Source organism: Bufo bufo, chromosome 9, assembly GCF_905171765.1.
Source record: "Bufo bufo chromosome 9, aBufBuf1.1, whole genome shotgun sequence".
In the NCBI taxonomy this organism is placed as follows: Eukaryota; Metazoa; Chordata; class Amphibia; order Anura; family Bufonidae; genus Bufo; species Bufo bufo.
In genome coordinates, this window is record NC_053397.1 from 95,101,050 (window position 1) to 95,128,575 (window position 27,526).

Here is a 27,526-nt window from a genome sequence, read left to right on the forward strand (position 1 = left end):
CCAGTGTTATCTACACATTATATGTGAGTTTTTTTCTCTTATAGGTTGGTCTAACTGTTTGTTTAATTACAGAGAAACTCTCAGGATTCATGGACTACAAAAACCGTGATGTAGCATGGATATCCAAACTGGGTTCCGTATTTAGTGAAGGCACTCCAGCTGACTCGGAAGCACGTAATGTAAAGGACTTGAAGCTAAAAATTAGGGATCTCCTCAAAAAGCGCATCAAGCTTTGGTGGAACAATGCGGCCCTGGAAAACTACTTGAGTCGCAACATCATTCCCAGGGGTCTACGGATCCAGGTCTTTCCCACCCTGGAAACCACTGACGTGGTATTCACAGAGAGGTGGGAGGACTCCCTTAATAAATGCTCTAGGACGCTGATTGAGCTCTTGATTGGGCTTGATCGCGGGTCGCTTGAGCAGACAGAAAAAGAAATTGACATAGTCAAGACGAAGTTGCAAGAGTCTCTTAATAAAGAGGACTTTGATAATTTTGATACTTCATTAGGATTTAGACACCTGGGAAAGGAACATCCAGGAACAGAAATCTAAAAAATTCCAGTGTGATCTCGCAGACTTTCAGTCCAACAGTGTGTATAGGTGGCAACAAAGGCGGGATAGGAGCGGTTCGGTGACAGCATCCCTATCAGGATACTCAGATACCTCTGATGAGACATGTGGAGAGCCTTTTTTAGGAACACGGGGGGTGCTGGAGGGAGGTACAGATCGAGTCGGATACCATACCAACATGCACCAAGCACCACCAGACCAAAAAGGAGAACCAGAAATGCGGAGGTGACGGGCAAACGATACAGGAAGAATTAAAGGTAATCAATCTCTCCACACATAGGCTCACTGACACACAGGTCCAGGTCCTTTAAAAGGGACTTACTTTTGCCCCTTCGGGCAAGTTTAATTATGTCACGGCCGTGAAGGACCTTGAGCTGTTTGGTAGGAAGCTTTTCTTTAAAAAATATTTTGGTAAAGTTGACAGTATTACCCAACTCACTACTGAGGCTGAGAAACAGGCTGTTAGTTCTTTACAGGCCCTGTTAGATGAACAAGAGGCACCACCTTCTGCCAGTAAAACACCCATGCATTTGTGCCGCCGGTCACAACATTTCCCCCAAAAATATCTGTGCCCTAATGTTGATATTTTTGTCAAGCTGGTCAAACATGACTTTGAACAGCTGGATGGCTATCAGGGCCAGAAGAATTTGACCTATGACCAACATCGGGCTATAAAAGAACTCCGTGATTTGAAAGATAATGTAATTAAACCAGCGGATAAAGGGGGAAATGTTGTAATCTGGCCTGCACAAATGTATGAAAAGGAAGCATTCAGACAGTTGGGAGACAAGGATTGCTATAAACGTCTTGAGAGTAACCCCACTGCTAGGTTTAAAGCTGAACTGGATTGTATCCTAGATTCTGGGGTAGAAAACAATATTCTGCCAGTTCGACTTAAAGAGGGCCTGGTGGTGGATCACCCTGTTACTCCCACCCTGTATTTGCTGCCCAAAATCCACAAACAGTTACAGACCCCACCCGGGCGCCCTATTGTGTCCGGAGTAGGAAGCCTCTGTGAACGAGTTAGTAGATTTGTGAATTTCTATCTGAGGGGGTGCGTGGAGACCCTGCCTTCCTATGTCAGGGACACCTCTGATGTATTGCGGAAATTGAATGGGGTATCGCTGGAGGGGGACATGTGGCTGGTCACATGTGATGTTGAGGCCCTTTACACGTCGATATGCCACGACCACGGGATCAGAGCTTGCCAATACTTTTTACGTATGGCAGACTTAGATCCAGACATTATTGTGTTTGTAATGGAGCTTCTGGACTTTATTTTGAGACATAATTATTTTACATTTAAGGACCGCCTCTTCCTGCAGCTCCGGGAAACAGCGATGGGGGCCACTTGTGCGCCCTCTTATGCCAACCTGTTCCTCGGACTGTGGGAAAAAGACATAGTCCAGAACCTCCCTGACTATGGCTCTGTGGTCTCGTGGTCGCGGTATATCGACGATGTTCTTTTCATCTGGCAGGGCACGGAGAACCGGCTCTTGTCCTTCCTCCAGCAACTCAATAACAACACCCTCAATATTAGGCTCACATGGCATTACAGCCAGGACAGGATGGAATTCCTGGATATTCTCCCTTTTCAGGGAGAGTAACGGCTGGGTCTCCACGGACCTATTCAGAAAGCCCACCTCCACCAATACCTTGCTACATGCAAAATCTGCACACTACCCGCAGACAGTAAAGGCCATTCCGGTGGGGCAATTCTTGCGTCTCCGACGTGTTTGCTCCAGTGATCAGAAATTTGAGACACAGTCTGGGGAGTTGTCTAGGAGGTTTCGCAATAGGGCTTATAACTAGGGATGAGCGAACCGTATAGTTCGGGTTCGTACCGAATTTTGGGGTGTCCGTGACACGGACCCGAACATTTTCGTAAAAGTCCGGGTTCGGGTTCGGTGTTCGGCGCTTTCTTGGCGCTTTTTGAAAGGCTGCAAAGCAGCCAATCAACAAGCGTCATACTACTTGGCCCAAGAGGCCATCACAGCCATGCCTACTATTGGCATGGCTGTGATTGGCCGGTGCACCATGTGACCCAGCCTCTATTTAAGCTGGAGTCACGTAGCGCCGCACGTCACTCTGCTATGATCAGTATAGGGAGAGGTTGCAGCTGCGACGTTAGGGCGAGATTAGGCAGATTAACTCCTCCAAAAGACTTCATTCTGTGATCGATCTGCAGCTGTGGATCATTGAAGTGCTATTATTGACTTGCTCACTTTTTTGAGGCTGCCCAGAGCGTTTTTAGATCACTTTTTTTCTGGGGTGATCGGCGGCCATTTTGTGACTTGTGGTGCGCCAGCACGAGCTATCACCAAGTGTATTTAACCATCGATAGTGTGGTTATTTTGTGCTATATCCTACATCAGCTGCAGGCTGAGCCTGTGTCACCGAAGTGCATTTAACCATCAACAGTCTGATTATTTTTTGGCCATATACTATATCAGCTGCAGGCTGAGCCTGTGTCACCCAAGTGTATTTAACCATGGATAGTGTGGTTATTTTGTGCTATATCCTACATCAGCTGCAGGCTGAGCCTGTGTCACCCAAGTGCATTTAACTAGGGATGTCCCGATACCATTTTTTTAAGACCGAGTACGAGTACCGATACTTTTATTTAAGTACTCATCGATACCAATTACCGATACCAATTATGGTGTGGTAATGTTTTTACAGCAAATTCTAATTTAATTTACAAACCTTGTACAAAGAAACAGCGGTGCAGTTGCTGATAGCAATGAAAAAAATTAAAGCTGGAATTTGGTTGCTATGGACAACTGCTTTACTTTTCCTTTTGTACAAGGGTTAATAAATGGGCATATAACAGTGTTTCCCAACCAATGTGCCTCCAGCTGTTGCAAAACTACAACTCCCAGCCAAACGCTGTCTGGGCATGCTGGGAGGTGTAGTTTTGTCACTTTTGCAACAGCTGGAGGCACACTGGTTGGGAAACACTGCCACATAAGGAGGGGAATGGGCACATGAAAGGAGAGAATGGGCCAGTGTTTCCCAACCAGCGTGCCTCTAGCTGTTGCAAAAGTGACAAAACTACAACTCCCAGCATGCCCGGACAGCCTTTGGCTGTGCGGGCATGCTGGGAGTTGTAGTTTTGCAACAGCTGGAGGCACACTGGTTGGGGATCACTTATATGCCCATTCCGCCACCCCCCCCCTAAACTTATTTTATTATTAATTGTTTGTCTGTTTTAACATGAAATGGAGAAAAATTAACTGAATTTCTCCTCCATTTCATGCACCGTACCCACCTGGCCTGCTGCAATCCTTGCCATGCAGATGCACCTGGGAGGAAGTAGCTTTTACTTCCTCCCAGTGCCAGTGTTCCGGCAAAACGGATCCGGCATTGTGGTCAGACCGCAAAAAATTAGAAAAAAAAGTAATGCCAGAGTCGGTTTTCCGGATGACACCGGAAAGGCGGATCCGGCAATTCAATGCATTTGTAAGACGGATCAGGATCCTGATCCGTCTGACAAATGCCATCAGTTGGTATACGTTTTGATGGATCTGGCAGGCAGATCCGACGCTAGCATAATGAAGGCGACTGAGTAGTCACAGACTGTACGAGTGCTCCCAGTCTGGTATATCCTTGGTGACAACCACAGAAGACAGCATCATAGCAGTCACAGGGGTTGTCAGCCACTTTCCCTGAAGTTCTCATTGCCAGCTCCTCCCACTCCTGCTCTGGATGAGAGGCAGCCATATTGGCCGTCACCCAGCTTTCTCAGACTCAGATGTGGCTGGCAGACATAAGAATGGACTGCAGTACCTGGGCTCCGGCAGCTCCTGCCATCTCTCCACCTCCGGCCCAGCTCCTTGCAGTCCCCTGACTCCGTGAGGGTAATATCCAGAACCCCAGCCAGGGGCGGCCTCCTCCTGCGGCTGCCAAGCCAGCACGTCCCCAGGTGGATAATATCCGCTGCCATCCCCAGGTCTGTGCGTAGTCGACATGAGACTTAAAACACTGCCGCAAAGAAGTCCCGCCCACACGCTGATCAGCTAGGAGCAGCGCCACCGCCGCCCGGAAGAAGATGGGACAAGCCGCCACCACCGCTGATCTGGGCCCTTGAGGTATCGGCCGTGGTATCGGCGACATTTGCACGAGTACAAGTACTCGTGCAAATGTCCGATATCGGCCCCGATACCGATACTTGTATCGGTATCGGGACATCCCTACATTTAACCATCAACAGTCTGATTATTTTTTGGCCATATACTACATCTGGTGCAGGCTGAGCCTGTGTCACCCAAGTGCATTTAACCATCAACAGTCTGATTATTTTTTGGCCATATACTACATCTGGTGCAGGCTGAGCCTGTGTCACCCAAGTGCATTTAACCATCAACAGTGTGGTTATTTTTTGGCCATATATTACATCAGGGGCAAGTTGAGCCTGTCACCCAGCGCCTAAAAAATAGACCTGACATTCTATTCAACCAAATCTGTACCGTTTTAGCTGGTCAAGTTATTTGTATTGACCGTAAAAGCACACTTTTTTTTCTGGGTTGAAAAAGCATTCCCAAATTTGCCATTCTCAAAATAACTAGTTTCTGGTATTTGAGGCCTACTTGAAATCTATCCCAAAAAGAAAATCTTACATTGAAGGTATTGATAGTGTCATTCAGAAAAACCTAAGACACACGCTAGCGTGCTGATGGAAGTGTGATTCTGTGATTAAACCTATACCTGTCACACAGCGCAAAAAAAAACAGGTCTCACATCTCTATTCAACCAAATCTGCACTGTTTTAGCTGGTCAAGTTATTTGTAGTGACCGTAAAAGCACACTTTTTGTTCTGGGTTGAAAAAGCATTCCCAAATTTGCCATTCTCAAAATAACTAGTTTCTGGTATTTGAGGCCTACTTGAAATCTATCCCAAAAAGAAAATCTTACATTGAAGGTATTGATAGTGTCATTCAGAAAAACCTAAGACACACGCTAGCGTGCTGATAGAAGTGTGATTCTGTGGTTAAACCTATACCTGTCACACAGCGCAAAAAAAAAACAGGTCTCACATCTCTATTCAACCAAATCTGCACTGTTTTAGCTGGTCAAGTTATTTGTAGTGACCGTAAAAGCAGACTTTTTGTTCTGGGTTGAAAAAGCATTCCCAAATTTGCCATTCTCAAAATAACTAGTTTCTGGTATTTGAGGCCTACTTGAAATCTATCCCAAAAAGAAAATCTTACATTGAAGGTATTGATAGTGTCATTCAGAAAAACCTAAGACACACACTAGCGTGCTGATAGAAGTGTGATTCTGTGATTAAACCTATACCTGTCACACAGCGCAAAAAAAAACAGGTCTCACATCTCTATTCAACCAAATCTGCACTGTTTTAGCTGGTCAACTTATTTGTAGTGACCATAAAAGCAGACTTTTTGTTCTGGGTTGAAAAAGCATTCCCAAATTTGCCATTCTCAAAATAACTAGTTTCTGGTATTTGAGGCCTACTTGAAATCTATCCCAAAAAGAAAATCTTACATTGAAGGTATTGATAGTGTCATTCAGAAAAACCTAAGACACACGCTAGCGTGCTGATGGAAGTGTGATTCTGTGATTAAACCTATACCTGTCACACAGCGCAAAAAAAAACTGGTCTCACATCTCTATTCAACCAAATCTGCACTGTTTTAGCTGGTCAAGTTATTTGTAGTGACCGTAAAAGCACACTTTTTTTTCTGGGTTGAAAAAGCATTCCCAAATTTGCCATTCTCAAAATTGTGGTGAACGGGAACAATGAGGAAAACATCTAATAAGGGACGCGGACGTGGACATGGTCGTGGTGGTGTTAGTGGACCCTCTGGTGCTGGGAGAGGACGTGGCCGTTCTGCCACAGCCACACGTCCTAGTGAACCAACTACCTCAGGTCCCAGTAGCCAGCAGAATTTACAGCGATATTTGGTGGGGCCCAATGCCGTTCTAAGGATGGTAAGGCCTGAGCAGGTACAGGCATTAGTCAATTGGGTGGCCGACAGTGGATCCAGCACGTTCACATTATCTCCCACCCAGTCTTCTGCAGAAAGCGCACAGATGGCGCATGAAAACCAAGCCCATCGGTCTGTCACATCAACCCCATGCATATCAGGGAAACTGTCTGAGCCTCAAGTTATGCAGCAGTCTCTTATGCTGTTTGAAGACTACGCTGCCAGGGTTTCCCAAGGGCATCCACCTAGCCCTTCCCCAGGGGTGGAAGAGATAGAATGCACTAACGCACAACCACTTATTTTTCCTGATGATGAGGACATGGAAATACCACCTCAGCACGTCTCTGATGATGACGAAACACAGGTGCCAACTGCTGCGTCTTTCTGCAGTGTGCAGACTGAACAGGAGGTCAGGGATCAAGACTGGGTGGAAGATGATGCAGGGGACGATGAGGTCCTAGACCCCACATGGAATGAAGGTCGTGCCACTGACTTTCACAGTTCGGAGGAAGAGGCAGTGGTGAGACCGAGCCAACAGCGTAGCAAAAGAGGGAGCAGTGGGCAAAATCAGAACACCCGTCGCCAAAAGACTCCGCCTGCTACTGACCGCCGCCATCTGGGACCGAGCACCCCAAAGGCAGCTTCAAGGAGTTCCCTGGCATGGCACTTCTTCAAACAATGTGCTGACGACAAGACCCGAGTGGTTTGCACGCTGTGCCATCAGAGCCTGAAGCGAGGCATTAACGTTCTGAACCTTAGCACAACCTGCATGACCAGGCACCTGCATGCAAAGCATAAACTGCAGTGGAGTAAACACCTTAAAAACAAGGAAGTCACTCAGGCTTCCCCTGCTACCTCTTCTGCTGCTGCCGCCTCAGCCTCTTCTGCTGCTGCGGCCGCCTCGGCCACTTCTGCTGCTGCTGCCGCCGCCTCGGCCTCTTCCTCCGCCTCTGGAGGAACGTTGGCACCTGCCGCCCAGCAAACATGGGATGTACCACCAACACCACCACCTGCGTCACCAAGCATCTCAACCATGTCACACGGCAGCGTTCAGCTCTCCATCTCACAAACATTTGAGAGAAAGCGTAAATTCCCACCTAGCCACCCTCGATCCCTGGCCCTGAATGCCAGCATTTCCAAACTACTGGCCTATGAAATGCTGTCATTTAGGCTGGTGGACACACACAGCTTCAAACAGCTTATGTCACTTGCTGTCCCACAGTATGTTGTTCCCAGCCGCCACTACTTCTCCAAGAGAGCCGTGCCTTCCCTGCACAAACAAGTGTCCGATAAAATCAAGTGTGCACTGCGCAACACCATCTGTGGCAAGGTCCACCTAACCACAGATACGTGGACCAGTAAGCACGGCCAGGGACGCTATATCTCCCTAACTGCACACTGGGTAAATGTAGTGGCGGCTGGGCCCCAGGCGGAGAGCCTTCACCACCAACTTCAGCACAGCACGGGGTAAACGTCAGCAGGCCATTCTGAAACTCATATGTTTGGGGGACAGGCCCCACAACGCACAGGAGTTGTGGCGGGGTATAGAACAACAGACCGACGAGTGGTTGCTGCCGGTGAGCCTCAAGCCCGGCCTGGTGGTGTGCGATAATGGGCGAAATCTCGTTGCAGCTCTGGGACTAGCCGGTTTGACGCACATCCCTTGCCTGGCGCATGTGCTGAATTTGGTGGTGCAGAAGTTCATTCGCAACTACCCCGACATGTCAGAGCTGCTGCATAAAGTGCGGGCCGTCTGTTCGCGCTTCCGGCGTTCACACCCTGCCGCTGCTCGCCTGTCTGCGCTACAGCGTAACTTCGGCCTTCCCGCTCACCGCCTCATATGCGACGTGCCCACCAGGTGGAACTCCACCTTGCATATGCTGGACAGACTGTGCGAGCAGCAGCAGGCCATATTGGAGTTTCAGCTGCAGCACGCACGGGTCAGTCGCACTGTGGATCAGACCCACTTCACCACCAATGACTGGGCCTCCATGCGAGACCTGTGTGCCCTGTTGCGCTGTTTCGAGTACTCCACCAACATGGCCATTGGCGATGACGCCGTTATCAGCGTTACAATACCACTTCTATGTCTCCTTGAGAAAACACTTAGGGCGATGATGGAAGAGGAGGTGGCCCAGGAGGAAGAGGAGGAAGAGGGGTCATTTTTAGCACTTTCAGGCCAGTCTCTTCAAAGTGACTCAGAGGGAGTTTTTTTGCAACAGCAGAGGCCAGGTACAAATGTGGCCAGACAGGGCCCACTACTGGAGGACGAGGAGGACGAGGAGGAGGAGGAGGTGGAGGAGGATGAGGATGAAGCATGTTCACAGCGGGGTGGCACCCAAAGCAGCTCGGGCCCATCACTGGTGCGTGGCTGGGGGGAAACACAGGACGATGACGATATGCCTCCCACAGAGGACAGCTTGTCCTTACCTCTGGGCAGCCTGGCACACATGAGCGACTACATGCTGCAGTGCCTGCGCAACGACAGCAGAGTTGCCCATATTTTAACGTATGCAGAATACTGGGTTGCCACCCTGCTGGATCCCCGGTACAAAGACAATGTGCCCACCTTACTTCCTACACTGGAGCGTGATAGGAAGATGCGCGAGTACAAGCGCACATTGGTAGACGCGCTACTGAGAGCATTCCCAAATGTCACAGGGGAACCAGTGGAAGCCCAAGGCGAAGGCAGAGGAGGAGCAAGAGGTCGCCAACGCAGCTGTGTCATGGCCAGCTCCTCTGAGGGCAGGGTTAGCATGGCAGAGATGTGGAAAAGTTTTGTCACCACGCCACAGCTAACTGCACCACCACCTGATACGGAACGTGTTAGCAGGAGGCAACATTTCACTAACATGGTGGAACAGTACCTGTGCACACCCCTCCACGTACTGACTGATGGTTCGGCCCCATTCAACTTCTGGGTCTCCAAATTGTCCACGTGGCCAGAGCTAGCCTTTTATGCCTTGGAGGTGCTGGCCTGCCCGGCGGCCAGCGTTTTGTCTGAACGTGTATTCAGCACGGCAGGGGGCGTCATTACAGACAAACGCAGCCGCCTGTCTACAGCCAATGTGGACAAGCTGACGTTCATAAAAATGAACCAGGCATGGATCCCACAGGACCTGTCCATCCCTTGTGCAGATTACATATTAACTACCTCCCCTTAACAATATATTATTCTACTCCAGGGCACTTCCTCATTCAATACTATTTTTAATTTCATTTTACCATTATATTGCGGGGCAACCCAAAGTTGAATGAACCTCTCCTCTGTCTGGGTGCCGGGGCCTAAATGTGTGACAGTGGCCTGTTCCAGTGGTGGGTGACGTGAAGCCTGATTCTCTGCTATGACATGAAGACAGATTCTGTGCTGACATCAGGCCAGATTCTCTGTTACGGGACCTCTCTCCTCTGCCTGGGTTCCTGGGCCTAAATGTGTGACAGTGGCCTGTTCCAGTGGTGGGTGACGTGAAGCCTGATTCTCTGCTATGACATGAAGACAGATTCTGCGCTGACATAAGGCCAGATTCTCTGTTACGGGACCTCTCTCCTCTGCCTGGGTGCCTGGGCCTAAATGTGTGACAGTGGCCTGTTCCAGTGGTGGGTGACGTGAAGCCTGATTCTCTGCTATGACATGAAGACAGATTCTGCGCTGACATAAGGCCAGATTCTCTGTTACGGGACCTCTCTCCTCTGCCTGGGTGCCTGGGCCTAAATGTGTGACAGTGGCCTGTTCCAGTGGTGGGTGACGTGAAGCCTGATTCTCTGCTATGACATGAAGACAGATTCTGCGCTGACATAAGGCCAGATTCTCTGTTACGGGACCTCTCTCCTCTGCCTGGGTGCCTGGGCCTAAATGTGTGACAGTGGCCTGTTCCAGTGGTGGGTGACGTGAAGCCTGATTCTCTGCTATGACATGAAGACAGATTCTGCGCTGACATAAGGCCAGATTCTCTGTTACGGGACCGCTCTCCTCTGTCTGGGTGCCGGGGCCTAAATGTGTGACAGTGGCCTGTTCCAGTGATGGGTGACGTGAAGCCTGATTCTCTGCTATGACATGAAGACAGATTCTGCGCTGACATAAGGCCAGATTCTCTGTTACGGGACCGCTCTCCTCTGTCTGGGTGCCGGGGCCTAAATGTGTGACAGTGGCCTGTTCCAGTGGTGGGTGACGTGAAGCCTGATTCTCTGCTATGACATGAAGACAGATTCTGTGCTGACATCAGGCCAGATTCTCTGTTACGGGACCTCTCTCCTCTGCCTGGGTGCCGGGGCCTAAATGTGTGACAGTGGCCTGTTCCAGTGGTGGGTGACGTGAAGCCTGATTCTCTGCTATGACATGAAGACTGATTCTGCGCTGACATGAAGCCAGATTCTCTGCTATGGCATGAAGAGACTGATTCTGTGCTGACATGAAGCCAGATTATTTTCTATGGCATGAAGAGACTGATTCTCTGCTGACGTGATGCTAGATTCTCTGCTATGGGACCTCTGTCCAAGTGATATTGGTTCATTTTTATTTTTTTAATTTTAATTTTAATTCATTTCCCTATCCACATTTGTTTGCAGGGGATTTACCTACATGTTGCTGCCTTTTGCAGCCCTCTAGCTCTTTCCTGGGCTGTTTTACAGCCTTTTTAGTGCCCAAAAGTTCGGGTCCCCATTGACTTCAATGGGGTTCGGGTTCGGGACGAAGTTCGGATCGGGTTCGGATCCCGAACCCGAACATTTCCGGGAAGTTCGGCCGAACTTCTCGAACCCGAACATCCAGGTGTTCGCTCAACTCTACTTTATAACCAGGCCGACATTAAGAGGGGCTACACACGGGCCAAGTCTGCTAATAGGGATTCCCTCCTAACCAGTAGTAGATCTAAGACTTATAATACCTATTGCCGTTTCATTACCCCTTTCAACATGCAGTGGCGCAAAATACGTGAAATACTAACAAAATACTGGCCAATACTGCTCTCGGATAGTGACTTGCGGCCAACCCTTCAGGACTATCCCCAAGTGACATGGCGACGTTCTAAAAATCTAGTTGACTTACTTACCAGCAGCCACTATGTATCTCCGTCGCCATCATACATTTTTGGCAGCAAGGGGCCTAAGTGGGGTTCCTATCCGTGCAATAACTCTCAGGCATGCAGGTATATGGTCCGGTCCTCCACATTTGGGGACTCCGAGGGCAGATGTGAATACCACATTGTGCAACATATCTCATGCAGGACTGCCTCTGTGATATATCTGATCACCTGCCCTTGTAAGCTCCTGTATGTTGGGATGACCACCAGGGAGTTGCGTGTTAGGATTTTCGAACACGCGAGTAAAATTCGGCAGACTGCCGCCACTACACAGGATGATGTGAGCCAGTTTCAAATCATAGCCCTACATTTTAGAGATCACCACAGAGGGGACCCTCGTGGGTTACAATGCATGGGGATTGATAGGGTGTCCTTGGGTTGCCGTGGAGTGAGATCCCTAATAGTCTCTACGAGACGGTTAGCTTCAGGTCTTTTCTATAAATCGTGCTTTTTATCTTAAAATGTGTTCATTGTTTTTATCATGTATTTATTGATATTATTTGTATTTTCGTAATATACTTGATTGCTGCAATGGTGTGGTCCTTTTGGAGGCTTTCTTTGTGTCGTGTTGCAGAGCAGAATATGCCTTCTGGAATTACGGATACCGACTGTCTACCAACATTATAATATTCATCTCACAGCATGAGAATTAGTTGTTGTATTCTGTTTTTCGTGTTCTTTGTATGAGTTGATCCGTGCGGCTATATCAGTGGGTGGCTATATGGCTTTAATGTATGTTATTATTTGTTTTGGCTGTGTGGCTATTGTGCTCATGACCTCACTGCACAGTGCACTTTATATGAGTTCATAATTTTTATGATCATTAGATTGTTTTACCTTTATTGATCATTATTATGCATTACTATTTATTATAAATTTTTTCTGCACATCTGAATGTATATGAATTAATGAGATTGTTTTTTCACATGAACTCACATAACGATATGGGGGGGATAACTTCTTCCCTTTGATGCGTCAGCATCAATATCCCTATTTTTTAGCTGAAAGTGATATATATATATATATATTTATTTTCCAGTATTATTTATTCACTTTTGTCAAAATCATTATTATATTATATGTTCACTACTGTCACATTGCCTAATTATATATTTTCACGCATTTATTATTTTTCAAAAAGAAAAAAATGTAAAAAAAAAGAAAAAGAAAAGGGAAAGAAGGAAGAGAGAAGGGGAAGAGGAGAGAAAAGAAGGAAGAAGGGAAGAGAAGAAAAGAAAGGGAAAGAAAAAAAAAAGAAAAAAGGAAAGAGAAGGAAATTTAATTTTTTTATTTTTTCTTTGGTTTGGGGCCATGCCCTCACTCGTGGTCTAGGTTATTATAACTATCATGACGTATGCCCAATATGGGATCACCGCAGGGATTTACCATTTGTGAATGTGCCTCTACAGCATATGTAGTCAAATTACAACATTATACTGTAGTGTTTTTTGCCACAGCAACAATAGGGGCAGACTCATAGGGTTACATACATATTCCCAAGGGTAAAGGTGATAGGGGGCACTATAAAATGTTGCTTTCTCTATATATATTACCCTGATATGTTGTACGATCGTGTTAATTACCAATATTTTGATCCCTGCTTCCTCTATATACTGTTCTTTACATATCGTCATCCATTTATTGTCCTCTCTACATTGTCTCCACCTGGCATATGCGGATCGCTCTGGTGCGCTGTTCGGGCAGCATTGTAGTGACGCTCCTATACCTGGCTATCTGTGGGCCGGCTGACGTACGCCCACGTGTCATGTGATCGGACCCGGGGCGGGGAGGTGTGGCTGCGTGATGTTAGATGCGGCTGACTCCCTCCTCCTGGTCTAGTCATGTGACGCGGGGGGGGGCATGCCCTGCTAGGCTCTGTATGCTGGGTGGCGCGTTTCTATGATGTCATTCCCTGCAACACTGGGCGTATGCGCTAATCAGCTGCCGGCTGTGGACCACACCATTTAACCACCTCAGCCCCCTTAGCTTAAACACCCTTAATGACCAGGCCACTTTTTACACTTCTGACCTACACTACTTTGACCGTTTATTGCTCGGTCATGCAACTTACCACCCAAATGAATTTTACCTCCTTTTCTTCTCACTAATAGAGCTTTCATTTGGTGGTATTTCATTGCTGCTGAAATTATTTTTTTTTTTTGTTATTAATCAAAATTTTTGCAAAAAAATTAAATTTTTCACTTTCAGTTGTATTTTTTTTTTTTAAAAACTACATTTCTATATAAATTTTTCTCTAAATTTATTGTTCTACATGTCTTTGATTAAAAAAAAAAAATGTTTGGGTAAAAAAAAATGGTTTGGGTAAAAGTCATAGCGTTTACAAACTATGGTACAAAAATGTGAATTTCCGCTTTTTGAAGCAGCTCTGACTTTCTGAGCACCTGTCATGTTTCCTGAGGTTCTACAATGCCCAGACAGTAGAAAAACCCCACAAATGACCCCATTTCGGAAAGTAGACACCCTAAGGTATTCGCTGATGGGCATAGTGAGTTCATAGAACTTTTTATTTTTTGTCACAAGTTAGCAGAAAATGATGATTTTTTTTTTTTTTTTCTTACAAAGTCTCATATTCCACTAACTTGTGACAAAAAATAAAAACTTCCATGAACTCACTATGCCCATCACGAAATACCTTGGGGTGTCTTCTTTCCAAAATGGGTTCACTTGTGGGGTAGTTATACTGCCCTGGCATTTTAGGGGCCCAAATGCGTGCAAAGTAGTTTGGAATCAAAATCTGTAAAAAATGGCCGGTGAAATCCGAAAGGTGCTCTTTGGAATGTGGGCCCCTTTGCCCACCTAGGCTGCAAAAAAGTGTCACACATGTGGTATTGCCGTACTCAGGAGAAGTTGGGCAATGTGTTTTGGGGTGTCATTTTGCATATACCCATGCTGGGTGAGAGAAATATCTTGGCAAAAGACAACTTTTCCCATTTTTGTTATACAAAGTTGGCATTTGACCAAGATATTTATCTCACCCAGCATGGGTATATGTAAAATGACACCCCAAAACACATTGCCCAACTTCTCCTGAGTACGGCGATACCACATGTGTGATACTTTTTTGCAGCATAGGTGGGCAAAGGGGCCCACATTCCAAAGAGCACCTTTAGGATTTCACCGGCAATTTTTTACAGATTCTGATTTCTAACTACTTACCACACATTAGGCCCCTAGAATTCCAGGGCAGTATAACTACCCCACAAGTGACCCCATTTTGGAAAGAAGACATCCCAAGGTATTCCGTGAGGGACATGGCGAGTTCCTAGAATTTTTTATTTTTTGTCACAAGTTAGAGGAAAATGATGATTTTTTCTTTTTTTTTCTTACAAAGTCTCATATTCCACTAACTTGTGACTAAAAATAAAAACTTCCATGAACTCACTATGCCCATCACGAAATACCTGGGGGTGTCTTCTTACCAAAATGGGGTCACTTGTGGGGTAGTTATACTGCCCTGGCATTTTAGGGGCCCGAATGCGTGAGAAGTAGTTTGAAATCAAAATCTGTGAAAAATGGCCGGTGAAATCCGAAAGGTGCTCTTTGGTGTGTTTTGGGGTGTCTTTTTACATATACCCATGCTGGGTGAGAGAAATATCTTGGCAAAAGACAACTTTTCCCATTTTTTTATACAAAGTTGGCATTTGACCGAGATATTTCTCTCACCCAGCATGGGTATATGTAAAATAACACCCCAAAACAAATTGCCCAACTTCTCCTGAGTACGGCGATACCAGATGTGTGACACTTTTTTGCAGCCCAGATGCGCAAAGGGGCCCACAAAAAATTTCTGAATGGAGCCTTACAGGAGGGTTATCAATGACAGGGGGGTGATCAATGACAGGGGGGTGATCAGGGAGTCTATATGGGGTGATCACCCCCCTGTCATTGATCACCCCCCTATAAGGCTCCATTCAGATGTCCGTATGTGTTTTGCGGATCCGATCCATGTATCCGTGGATCCGTAAAAAACATACGGACATCTGAATGCAGCCTTACAGGGGGGTGATCAATGACAGGGGGGTGATCAATGACAGGGGGGTGATCAGGGAGTCTATATGGGGTGATCACCCCCCTGTAAGGCTCCATTCAGATGTCCGTACGTGTTTTGCGGATCCGATCCATGTATCAGTGGATCCGTAAAAATCATACGGACGTCTGAATGGAGCCTTACAAGGGGGTGATCAATGATAGGGGGGTGATCAATGACAGGGGGGTGATCAGGGAGTCTATATGGGGTGATCAGGGGAGATCAGGGGTAAATAAGGGGTTATTAAGTGACAAGGGGGGGGGTGTAGTGTAGTGGTGTTTGGTGCTACATATTACTGAGCTGCCTGTGTCCTCTGGTGGTCGATCCAAACAAAAGGGACCACCAGAGGACCAGGTAGCAGGTATATTAGACGCTGTTATCAAAACAGCATCTAATATACCTGTTAGGGGTTAAAAAAAATCGCATCTCCAGCCTGCCAGCGAACGATCGCCGCTGGCAGGCTGGAGATCCACTCGCTTACCTTCCGATCCTCTGAACGCGCGCGCCTGTGTGCGCGCGTTCACAGGAAATCTCGCGTCTCGCGAGATAACGCACTGATGCGTCTAGGAGGAATGAATCAACCACCTTCCGGACGCATCCGTGCGTTAGGCGGTCGGGAGGTGGTTAAGGACGAACTCAGTTTGTTACTTTACCTCCTGACGAAGCCTCTCCAGGTGAAACATACGTCGAGGTGCAGCTTTTGGTCACACACACCCTGGGTCCAGCATATCATGGGTAATATATGTTATGTTGCTATGCTCAGTTAACTGTCATTTTTTATCATTGTCCACACTTGGCACACTTGCCTCTGCTTGTATTTACAGCTCATAGGCTATTTGCATATTTCATGCGGCTATCCTTGGCCCCTGGGCAGGCTTGTCTGCCATGTGTGGTCTTATCTTGCATTTTGTTCATTTACTTTTTCTTTGCATGCAGCATACATATGAGTTTATGTTACGTTGAGTGAACCTACAGTTCTCACATATTTTATGCTGGTGTATACCCAGGACTGTGACCTCTTTTTCCTTGCCAGCTGGGTGTTTGGGAGGGAGGTTGTATATGACCTCCTCACATGAGGTCTCCCCCTTTCCTGTACCCTTGTGCCTTATGTCTTATATATTGTCTATTATTTGATCATGTCTTAATAAATTACATATATGTGCGTCTCTCCCATCTTTCTTTGTGGTTATTGGTTCTGTTCTTGCGTTGGCTTAGTATATTATGCTAGACCCCAGTGAGTTTTTTTTCTCTTATAGGTTGGCCAACTAATTGGTTAAACCATCAGCAGGTTCCAAAGCCCACCCATCCACATAAAACATAGTTTGCAACTGACTTCATCCAGTTTAGCCTGTTCAGCCTGTTTGCAGTAACACGCCTAGGGAGTCTGCTTTGGTAGTAAAATAATACTGTGCGTCTGTATGACTCAGCCTTACAGGTCGATGTTAGCACCAAGAAGAAACGCACTCCTTTTACACCGTTGTCAGCTGATTCCACATAGATGTCAACAGAACCTGTAATATTATACGCTTATACAAGCAGAGCACCCCTGACAGAGTGGAGAGGGTGTCAACAGTAAATTTATGTTGAAGTCACTGATTAATTTGCCCTTCCTGTGATCCGTCAGAACAATAACCCACAAAAAACAGATCTAGTCTGTGGAGCATACGCCTTCACTCGGTCAGCATTTGCTCAAAAATCATAAGCCAAATCTGATGGGACCATACAGGCCTTACAGCTGCTACACAGACAGGATCTGTTGTCCGTCTCATTTTTCCTTCCATCTGACAGATCAGAAGAAAGGTCAAATAAATGATGATGTCAGCCAGGCCGAAAGCCAAAATAGTGGACAAGTCATGAAGTGGAGTGGGTGGGAACAGCATGAGAAGTCAACAGAGTGGACCTATGACATAGTGGTGAGGTGGAAGCAGCATGAGGAGACCACAGAATGGCCCAATGACAGGGTCTGGAGGTGGAAGCAGTATGAGAAGGCCACCGAGTGGCACAAAGACACAGTCTGGAGTTTACAGCATCAGGAGAAGGCACCGAGCGACACAATGACAGAGTTTGGAGGTGGCAGAAAGCCAGCATCAGGAGAAAGCCAACGAGTGGCACAATGACAGAGTCTGGAGATCGCAGCAGTATGAGGAAGCCACCTAATGGCACAATGACAGAGTCTGGAGGTGGCAGCAGTATGAGGAGACCACCAAGTGGCAAAATTACAGATTCTGGAGGTGGCAGCAGTATGAGGAGGCCACTGAGTTGCACAATGACAGATTCAAGAGGTGGCAGCAGTATGAGGAGGCCACCGAGTGGCACAATGACAGATTCTGGAGGTGGCAGCATCAGGAGAAGGCCACTGAGTGGCACAATGACACAGTCTGAAGTTGGCAGTATCAGGAGAAGGCCACAGAGTGGCACAATGACACAGTCTGGAGTTGGCAGCAGTATGAGGAGGCCACCGAGTGACACAATGACACAGTCTGGAGTTGGAAGTATCAGGAGAAGGCCACTGAGTGGCACAATGGCAGAGTCTGGAGTTGGCAGCAGTATGAAGAGGCTACCGAGTGGCACAATGACAGCGTCTTGAGTTGGCAGCAGTATGAGGAGGCCACTGAGAGGCACAATGACAGTCTTGAGGTGGCAGCAGTATGAAGAGGCCACCGAGTGGCACAAAGACAGAGTCTGGAGTTGGCAGCAGTATGGAGAGGCCACCAAATGACACAATGACAGAGTCTGGAGGTGGCAGCAGCAGCATCAGGAGAAGTCCACTGAGTGGCACAATGGCAGAGTCTGGAGTTGACAGCATCAGTAGAAGGCCACCAAGTGGCACAATGACAGTACCTGGAGGTGGCAGCAGCAGAAGCATTAGGAGAAGGCCACCTAGTGGCACAATGACAGAGTCTGGAGGTGGCAACAGTATGAGGAGGCCACTGAGTGGCACAATGACAGAGTCTGGAGGTGGCGGCAGCAGCATCAGCATCAGGTGAAGGCCAACGAGTGGCACAATGACACAGTCTTGAGTTGGCAGCAGTATGAGGAAGCTACTGAATGGCACAATGACACAGTCTGGAGTTGGCAGCATCAGGAGAAGGCCATTGAGTGGCACAATGGCAGAGTCTGGAGTTGGCAGCAGTATGAAGAGGCTACCGAGTGGCAATAATGACAGAGTCTGGAGGTGGTGGCAGCAGCATCAGGAGAAGGCCACAGAGTTGCACAATGACAGTACCTGGAGATGGCGGCAGCAGCAGCATCAGGAGAAGGCCAATGAATGGCACAATGACACAGTCTTGAGGTGGCAGCAGTATGAAGAGGCCGCTGAGTGGCACAATGACAGAGTCTGGAGGTGGTGGCAGCAGCATTAGGAGAAAGTCACCGAGAGGCACAATGACACAGTCTGGAGTTGGCAGCATCAGGAGAAGGCCACCGAGTGGCACAATGACAGAGTCTGGAGATAGCAGCAGTATGTGGAGGCCACCACGTGGCACAATGACAGAGTCTGGAGGTGGCGGCAGCAGTAGCATCAGGAGGAGGCCACGAGTAGCACAATGACAGAATCTGGAGGTGGCAGCAGCATCAGGAGGATACCACAGGGTTACAAGGTGACATAGTGTGGATATGGCAGCAGCTGCATCAGGATACCACCGAGTGGCAAGGTGACATAGTGTGGAGATGGCAGCAGCAATAGCATCAGGGTACCACAGAGTGTGAAGGTCACATAGTGTGGAGATGGGAGCAGCAGCATCAGGAGACCACAAAGTGATCAGTGGGGCAGTGGGTTGCAATACCAGTACCCGCTGACGAAGGTGGGTGGAAGAAGGAGCACTTGGCATCACATGTGTGGCATCAGGCGGTGGGCAGCATCAGAGTATTAGTTAAAGCAGGTAGCCAGAATAAACCGGTCTCTTTTTACAAGATTTGGGTGAGGCGGCATGGATGATCTAATCAGATGCATCAGGCATTGGTGGGTGGAAATCCTGGCTAATCCACGCCTGATTCATCTTGACAAAGGTCAGTCTCTACACATTTTGAGTGGACAGGCCAGTTCTCCTTGGGGTAACTATGGCCCTCGCCGCACTAAACACCCGCTCTGATGCCACACTACTGGCCCTGCAGGACAGATTTTCCAGGGCAAACTCTGCTAGTTGCTGCCACATATCCAGTTTGGCTGCCCAGTAGTCCAGCAGATCTTCAATGTGGGTTGACAGTTTGCTGTCCAAGTATGCCACCACCTACTGGTTCAGGCCCTGCTCCAGGTCTACCTGCTGCTGCTGGTGAGTAGTTTCTTCACTATGCGGGTAAAGAAAGCTACTCATCAGCGACTGTAGACTCAGTCTGCTGGTGATGGAGCTGGTACTGATCCTGGCACCCCACCCCTCCCCAGCAGCCATGGCAGCAGAACGTGAGCGCAGAGGGCCCCCTCAGTCAGACCTGCGAAAGGATGAACAATGGTGCAGATAGGCAGCAGCCAACTGACTTCATAGGATGTCTCTGTAATAGTTCAGTTTGTTCTCCCTCTCAGTGGGCCGAGGGTCAAACAAGGTGAAGAGCCAGAAGTCATCCCTCTGCCAAATGGTGACAATTCGGCTGTCACTACACATGCAAGTGAGCATGCATCAGACCATTTGTGCAAGTGACTCTGAGGGACTCCCTGCCTCCATTTCCACTGCATACTGCCATGGTGTGTCTGGGTCATCTGTCTCGTCTTCCTCATCGCCCTGTAGCTCCTCTGATTTTACCTGCTCCTCCTCTCCTGTCAATTGAGTAAAAAAAAACACCCATTTCGCTACACATTGCCTATGCTGCTATGTCCTCCTCCCCCTCTCCTCCTCTTCCAGTTCAGCCCCCACAGGGCTCATGTGGCCGTGAAATCTAGGCGCCATGTCTCCAGTCCCTTGACCAGCCATTGTTACCACCATCTGTTCCAGGACATGAAGCAGTAGAATGACGTTCTTCATCCCGTAGTCCTGGCGAATGACAAATAACGTGGCATCCTCAAAGGGCCTGAGCAAACGGCAGGTGTCACGCATGAGCTGCCACTGGCAGACATCAAAGTTACACAGGGGAGTACTCCTGTCTGCTTGGATCATCAAGAAATCGTTGATGGCCTTTCTCTGTTTGTATATTCGGTCCAACATATGGAGCGTGGAATTCCAATGGGTGGAAACATCACATATCAGCCTATGTTAGGGGATGGCGTTCTGCCGCTGCAGCTCAAGGAGGGTGTGTTTTGCGGTGTATGAGTGGCTGAAGTGCATGCAAATTTTGCTGCCCATTTTTTGAATGTGTTGCAGATGGGTGGAAGACTTTAGGAACCGCTTGACAACCAGATTGAACATATGTGCCATGCATGGTGCATGGCTCAGCCCTCCTTGACGCAGCTCCAACACAATGTTCTTCCCATTGTCGGTCACCATGGTTCCAATTTTCAGTTGTCGGGGAGAAAGCCAGGATTCGATTTCTTGACGAAGGATACGGAGCAGTTCCTCCCCTGTGTGACTCTGTTTGCCCAGGGAAATGAGGTGCAGAACAGTGTGACACCGCCGTGCCCTGCACATGTGGTATGCTGGAGGGGCACTGTGACTTGTCTCTGTAGTGGAGGCTGAGGACATGGTGGAGGATGAGGAGTCAGAGGCGGACATTGTCGCAGGACCAACAGCGTGAGAACGTAGAGGCGGAACTGGCGTCACCTGGCCAAGTTTCTAGTGTGGCTGTGCAGCAAGCACATTCAACTAGAGTTGAGTGAACACCTGGATGTTCGGGTTCGAGAAGTTCGGCCGAACTTCCCGGAAATGTTCGGGTTCGTGATCCGAACCCGACCCGAACTTCGTCCCGAACCCGAACCCCATTGAAGTCAATGGGGACCCGAACTTTTGGGCACTAAAAAGGCTGTAAAACAGCCCAGGAAAGAGCTAGAGGGCTGCAAAAGGCAGCAACATGTAGGTAAATCCCCTGCAAACAAATGTGGATAGGGAAATGAATTAAAATAAAAATAAAAAAAATAAAAATTAATCAATATCAATTGGACAGAGGTCCCATAGCAGAGAATCTGGCTTCACGTCAGCAGAGAATCAGTCTCTTCATGCCATAGCAAAGAATCTGGCTTCATGTCAGCACAGAATCAGTCTTCATGTCATAGCAGAGAATCAGGCTTCACGTCACCCACCACTGGAACAGGCCACTGTCACATATTTAGGCCCAGGCACCCAGACAGAGGAGAGCGGTCCCGTAACAGAGAATCTGGCCTTATGTCAGCACAGAATCAGTCTTCATGTCATAGCAGAGAATCAGGCTTCACGTCACCCACCACTGGAACAGGCCACTGTCACATATTTAGGCCCAGGCACCCAGGCAGAGGAGAGAGGTCCCGTAACAGAGAATCTGGCCTTATGTCAGCACAGAATAATACTTCATGTCATAGCAGAGAATCAGGCTTCCCGTCACCCACCACTGGAACAGGCCACTGTCACATATTTAGGCCCCGGCACCCAGACAGAGGAGAGAGGTCCCGTAACAGAGAATCTGGCCTTATGTCAGCACAGAATCAGTCTTCATGTCATAGCAGAGAATCAGGCTTCACGTCACCCACCACTGGAACAGGCCACTGTCACATATTTAGGCCCCGGCACCCAGACAGAGGAGAGATGTCCCGTAACAGAGAATCTGGCCTTATGTCAGCACAGAATCAGTCTTCATGTCATAGCAGAGAATCAGGCTTCACGTCACCCACCACTGGAACAGGCCACTGTCACATATTTAGGCCCAGGCACCCAGGCAGAGAAGAGAGGTCCCGTAACAGAGAATCTGGCCTTATGTCAGCACAGAATCAGTCTTCATGTCATAGCAGAGAATCAGGCTTCACGTCACCCACCACTGGAACAGGCCACTGTCACATATTTAGGCCACGACACCCAGACAGAGGAGAGAGGTCCCGTAACAGAGAATCTGGCCTTATGTCAGCACAGAATCAGTCTTCATGTCATAGCAGAGAATCAGGCTTCACGTCACCCACCACTGGAACAGGCCACTGTCACATATTTAGGCCCAGGCACCCAGGCAGAGGAGAGAGGTCCCGTAACAGAGAATCTGGCCTTATGTCAGCGCAGAATCAGTCTTCATGTCATAGCAGAGAATCAGGCTTCACGTCACCCACCACTGGAACAGGCCACTGTCACACATTTAGGCCCCGGCACCCAGACAGAGGAGAGGTTCATTCAACTTTGGGTTGCCCCGCAATATAATGGTAAAATGAAAATAAAAATAGGATTGAATGAGGAAGTGCCCTGGAGTAGAATAATATATTATTAAGGGGAGGTAGTTAATATCTAATCTGCACAAGGGATGGAAAGGTCCTGTGGGATCCATGCCTGGTTCATTTTTATGAACGTCAGCTTGTCCACATTGGCTGTAGACAGGCAGCTGCGTTTGTCTGTAATGACGCCCCCTGCCGTGCTGAATACACGTTCAGACAAAACGCTGGCCGCCGGGCAGGCCAGCACCTCCAAGGCATAAAAGGCTAGCTCTGGCCACGTGGACAATTTGGAGACCCAGAAGTTGAATGGGGCCGAACCATCAGTCAGTACGTGGAGGGGTGTGCACAGGTACTGTTCCACCATGTTATTGAAATGTTGCCTCCTGCTAACACGTTCCGTATCAGGTGGTGGTGCAGTTAGCTGTGGCGTGGTGACAAAACTTTTCCACATCTCTGCCATGCTAACCCTGCCCTCAGAGGAGCTGGCCGTGACACAGCTGCGTTGGCGACCTCTTTCTCCTCCTCTGCCTTCGCCTTGGGCTTGCTCTCAGTAGCGCCTCTACCAACGTGCGCTTGAACTCGCGCATCTTCCTATCACGCTCCAGTGTAGGAAGTAAGGTGGGCACATTGTCTTTGTACCGGGAATCAAGCAGGGTGGCAACCCAGTAGTCCGCACACGTTAAAATGTAGGAAACTCTGCTGTCGTTGCGCAGGCACTGCAGCATGTAGTCGCTCATGTGTGCCAGGCTGCCCAGAGGTAAGGACAAGCTGTCCTCTGTGGGAGGCGTATCGTCATCGTCCTGCGTTTCCCCCCAGCCACGCACCAGTAATGGGCCCGAGCTGCGTTGGGTGCCACCTCGCTGTGAACATGCTTCATCCTCATCCTCCTCCACCTCCTCCTCGTCCTCCTCGTCCTCCAGCGTCATCGCCACTGGCCATGTTGGTGGAGTACTCGAAACAGCGCAACAGGGCACACAGGTCTCGCATGGAGGCCCAGTCATTGGTGGTGAAGTTGTGCTGTTCCGCAGTGCGACTGACCCGTGCGTGCTGCAGCTGAAACTCCACTATGGCCTGCTGCTGCTCGCACAGTCTGTCCAGCATGTGCAAGGTGGAGTTCCACCTGGTGGGCACGTCGCATATGAGGCGGCGAGCGGGAAGGCCGAAGTTACGCTGTAGTGCAGACAGGCGAGCAGCAGCAGGATGTGAACGCCGGAAGTGCACACAGACGGACCACACTTTATGCAGCAGCTCTGACATGTCGGGGTAGTTGTGAATGAACTTCTGCACCACCAAATTCAGCACATGCGCCAGGCAAGGGATGTGCGTCAAACCGGCTTGTCCCAGAGCTGCAACGAGATTTCGCCCATTATCGCACACCACCTGGCCAGGTTGGAGGCTTACCGGCAGCAACCACTCGTCGGTCTGTTGTTCTATACCCCGCCACAACTCCTGTGTGGTGTGGGGCCTGTCCCCCAAACATATGAGTTTCAGAATGGCCTGCTGACGTTTACCCCGGGCTGTGCTGAAGTTGGTGGTGAAGGTGTGTCGCTGAATGGATGAGCAGGTGGAAGAAGAGGAGGAGGAAGCCGAGTAGGAGGAGGAGGCAACAGGAGGCAAAGAATGTTGCCCTGCGATCCTTGGCGGCGGAAGGATGTGCGCCAAACAGCTCTTCGCCTGGGGCCCAGCCGCCACTACATTTACCCAGTGTGCAGTTAGGGAGATATACCGTCCCTGGCCGTGCTTACTGGTCCACGTATCTGTGGTTAGGTGGACCTTGCCACAGATGGCGTTGCGCAGTGCACACTTGATTTTATCAGATACTTGGTTGTGCAGGGAAGGCACGGCTCTCTTGGAGAAGTAGTGGCGGCTGGAAACAACATACTGTGGGACAGCAAGCGACATGCGCTGTTTGAAGCTGTCTGTGTCCACCAGCCTGAATGACAGCATTTCATAGGCCAGTAGTTTAGAAATGCTGGCATTCAGGGCCAGGGATCGAGGGTGGCTAGGTGGGAATTTACACTTTCTCTCAAATGTTTGTGAGATGGAGAGCAGAACGCTGCCGTGTGACATGGTTGAGATGGTTGGTGACGAAGGTGGTGGTATTGGTGGTACATCCTCTGTTTGCTGGGCGGCAGGTGCCAACGTTCCTCCAGAGGCGGAGGAAGAGGCTGAGGCGGCGGCAGCAGCAGAAGAGGTAGCAGGGGGAGCCTGAGTGACTTCCTTGTTTTTAAGGTGTTTACTCCACTGCAGTTCATGCTTTGTATGCAGGTGCCTGGTCATGCAGGTTGTGCTAAGGTTCAGAACATTAATGCCTCGCTTCAGGCTCTGAAGGCACAGCGTGCAAACCACTCGGGTCTTGCCGTCAGCACATTGTTTGAAGAACTGCCATGCCAGGGAACTTCTTGAAGCTGCCTTTGGGGTGCTCGGTCCCAGATGGCGGTGGCCAGTAGCAGACGGACTCTCTTGGCGGTGGGTGTTCTGCTTTTGCCCACTGCTCCCTCTTTTGCTACACTGTTGGCTCGGTCTCACCACTGCCTCTTCCTCCGAATTCTGAAAGTCAGTGGCACAACCTTCATTCCATGTGGGGTCTAGGACCTTATTTTCCCCTGCATCGTCTTCCACCCAGTCTTCCTCCCTGACCTCCTGTTCAGTCTGCACAATGCAGAAAGACGCAGCAGTTGGCACCTGTGTTTTGTCATCATCAGAGACGTGCTGAGGTGGTATTCCCATGTCCTCATCATCAGGAAAAATAAGTGGTTGTGCGTCAGTGCATTCTATGTCTTCCACCGCTGGGGAAGGGCTAGGTGGATGCCCTTGGGAAACCCTGCCAGCAGAGTCTTTAAACAGCATAAGAGACTGCTGCATAACTTGAGGCTTAGACAGTTTCCCTGATATGCATGGGGGTGATGTGACAGACTGATGGGCTTGGTTTTCAGGCTCCATCTGTGCGCCTTCTGCAGAAGACTGGGTGGGAGATAATGTGAACGTGCTGGATCCACTGTCGGCCACCCAATTGACTAATGCCTGTACCTGCTCAGGCCTTACCATCCTTAGACGGCTGGTATCCAGGGAAACAGGGGGAGGGGATACCACCTTTAACTCACCCTTGGCCCCTTTACCCAACCTTGACCCATAACAAAAGACACCGACAACTGTATCACTTTATTGCTGGATGGTGATCGGCCACAGCTTCTTTATTAAAGCGGCAAACCTTAATAAACCATAATATCGGAACGGTTTGCCAAAGGCTGGACTCCCAGCGGGCAAGTTAAACCGTAATCATCAGAGCTGTCCGCTAACCGCTGGACTCCCAGCGGGCAGTTACTCCATCTGCTACCACCATATCTCTGCTGTACTCAAATGCCGCCAGCTGTGGCTTCATAAACTCGACCAAAATTCGCAGCTCTCCAAAGCCGTAATCATCGGAGCAATATCCAAAACCGCTGGACTCCCAGCAGGGTCTCTTAAAAATATAAAAACAAAACAGAATCACCAAGTATCCATAACTGCTCAGAACCTTGCACTTCGACCCGCCTCCCAAGAATAACCGCAAAGGGAGGAAGGGAAGGCCAATCTACTTCCACTTGCAAGAGGAAGTGACCAGGACAGAGAGGAGGTATATGTGACCTTCAGGATTTCCTGCACCGCCCCCATCCTGTCTAAGGAGGATCCCCAGGGATTAACCCTCAATGACCCTAATCTGCAACCTACTTAACCATTACTGAGACGGGGCCAGATTCCTAAATGCCCCTAAGGGGAAAAGGGGGGAAGGGGGAGGACCATCAGTCCCTAAGCACCCTCCCTATACAGTCAGGCGCTTTCCAGACTGCTGGTATCCAGGGAAACAGGGGGAGGGGATACCACCTTTAACTCACCCTTGGCCCCTTTACCCAACCTTGACCCATAACAAAAGACACCGACAACTGTATCACTTTATTGCTGGATGGTGATCGGCCACAGCTTCTTTATTAAAGCGGCAAACCTTAATAAACCATAATATCGGAACGGTATGCCAAAGGCTGGACTCCCAGCGGGCAAGTAAAACCGTAATCATCAGAGCTGTCTGCCAACTGCTGGACTCCCAGCGGGCAGTTACTCCATCTGCTACCACCATATCTCCGCTGTACTCAAATGCCGCCACGGAGGAGGCCCGTTCTCCCAACGGGGCTCCGACCACCACACAGCAGAACCGAGTCTGTTTTAGCTCACGTACAGGCCAGAAAAGGAATTGTCCAATTTAACACCCAAAAGGAAGACACCATCAGGTCCCATTAAAAACCAAGGCCAATAAGGCCCGTGATGAGAGCATAGTCCAACCACTTTTCAAATCGCTAGTCAGACCACACATGGAGTACTGTGTACAGCTCTGGGCTCCTGTAAACAAGGCAGACATAGCAGAACTAGAGAGGGTCCAGAGGAGGGCAACTAAAGTAATGACTGGAATGGGGAAACTACAGAACCCTGAAAGATTGGCAAAATAAGGGTTATTCACTGTAGAAAAAAGACGACAGAGGGGAGATCTAATAACTGTGTATAAATATGACAGGGGTCAGTACAGAGATTACTCCCCTCATCTATTCATCCCCAGAACTGTGACAAGGGGAACATTCTCTGTGTCTGGAGGTAAGAAT

General features: G+C 48.8%; 1 long non-coding RNA gene across 1 annotated transcript; it reads left to right on the forward strand.

Moving 5' to 3' along the window:
* Nucleotides 1-9,800: 9,800 nt before the first annotated feature.
* Nucleotides 9,801-27,212, forward strand: LOC120978571. The gene is made up of 3 exons (XR_005774121.1): nucleotides 9,801-9,811; nucleotides 24,679-24,683; nucleotides 27,100-27,212. It is a non-coding gene; the product is annotated as an uncharacterized LOC120978571 (long non-coding RNA).
* The last annotated feature ends 314 nt before the right edge of the window (nucleotides 27,213-27,526 follow it).